A 1894-nucleotide genomic window follows, 5' to 3' on the forward strand; every position below is an offset into this window, starting at 1 on the left:
CACGTTCTTGTCAGTGGCTTAGAGACCAAACTATGGTAACGATTGAAGACCATATCTTCGGGAACTACTAAAAACCCTTGTCTTATGAAATTTCTGGAGTCATCCTTTTTCATAATTGCCAAGACATGCTGCCTTACCTACCAGATAGGGCCTGTTAGACCCATGCCATCCCTAGCTGGCTCACTGCCCGGGTTCCTCTTTCCTTGGAGCTGCTTCCCGCTCTCTTTGCTTGGGTGAAAATTGTCTGTTCTCTGGTTCTCACCAAGATGTCGGGCCTGACACTTGTAGCCCATCAGAGAAATTACATGGCAGAGGGTAAACTGCTAGAACTGGTCACCAGACCAGTCCTTCCCCCATAACGACCATCTCCTGGGCATGACTGCTACAGCCGTCACCCTACAGCTGAATGACTTCTCCCTCAACAAGGTGTCCCTGAAATTCTTCCCACTTAGTGGAACCTGGGGTCCCGACTGTTGGAGGGGAAGTTATCTGTCACCCAGATAGTACAGCCTTTCCTCTTTTCAGGCAGTTTGCAGGAATAGGCATTTCCTTCAGTGGTGTATCCCCCCCTCTCATTATCTCCATCCTATACGGTTGGGCCTCAGGGCTTAGGCATGACCATCCCATAAGTCACCATGTCGCCTAAACTTGGTTCTTCCTGTTGAGATGAGGCTGGGAGTGCTTGCCGAGCTACGGTCAGCATCCTTTTCCAGCCCATGCTACATCTTGAGGTTGAGCGAAGGGCTAGCGTTTCCTTGAATGCCTGCACGTTGGCTTGGATATGATTTCAGTGTATCCTTAGAGGTGTGTGTGCTGGAAACCTGGTAGTGGTGGAACCATTAAGAGGTGGGGCCTGGTGAAAAGTAATTAGCTCACTGGGGGCTGCACCCTTGGAAAGAATTCATGAACAGCTGTTATGACAAAAGCAATCATGCTCCCCCCCCCACCCAAGTGAGTCTCTGGTATCTTATCTCACCAAGGGAGCTATCCTCCCCGACACCATGAGCCCCTCACCACAGGCACAACAGGTAGATCTTCCTGATCCTCTAATTTTCAGCCTCCAAATCTGTGAGCTAAATAAACCTCATTTTGTATATAGCACCCCGCTGTAGCAACAGTGAATGGACTAATACACAATGAATGTTGGGGAAAGGTTGCAACTTGGAATGGAAGCCTTTTTAAAATCTTGGAATCTGTGGCAGGCACATACCTCAATAAACAAACAAACAAACGATAAACAAATAAAACCAACCAACCCAGAAACAAACATATAAGCAATTCAGTAACCTATATATAGAAGGATAAAATAAATGAGTCTACTAGGGCAAGACCTTGTCAAGATCCATCCATTCATATATGTACTTGGAATTCTTCACTGATTTTCCAGAAGCACAGTGAGTGGGAACTTGCTTCATACCTGTAAGATTTAGGAGGATGAACAAGGTCCTGTGTTCTAAGAGCAAAGAGTAGGTCAGGCCCTGGGAGCAATGCCAACTCTAGTCGTAGCTCATGGTAACTGCTGCTGCATGCCTGTCCCCTCACAAAGGCAAATGTCATCATTTCATAATACACACCCCTCCTCTGATAGTACAAAGAAGCTGTCAGCTGACTTGAGATTTTTTTCCAGTTCCTGGCCCATTACTAGCTTATAAAAGCAAAGAATATGTTATTGATGATGCCTGGATCTATTCAGGATATCTCAAGGGAATTATGTTTCCAAGGTCTTTCTGGGCCCCAAAATGTAGCAGTCCTAGGCCCTGGGCCAAGTCCAAGAAAGAATTTGCTGGCATGCTAGCTCACTGGGGCTGGGCTGATCAGGACTCTGGGTGTGCCTTGCTGGGTCAGCCCTGGTCTGACTTCATAGTCTTCCAATACCAGGCCCGGCTGTGAGGTG

The sequence above is a fragment of the Jaculus jaculus genome, chromosome 1 (assembly GCF_020740685.1).
Source record: "Jaculus jaculus isolate mJacJac1 chromosome 1, mJacJac1.mat.Y.cur, whole genome shotgun sequence".
In the NCBI taxonomy this organism is placed as follows: Eukaryota; Metazoa; Chordata; class Mammalia; order Rodentia; family Dipodidae; genus Jaculus; species Jaculus jaculus.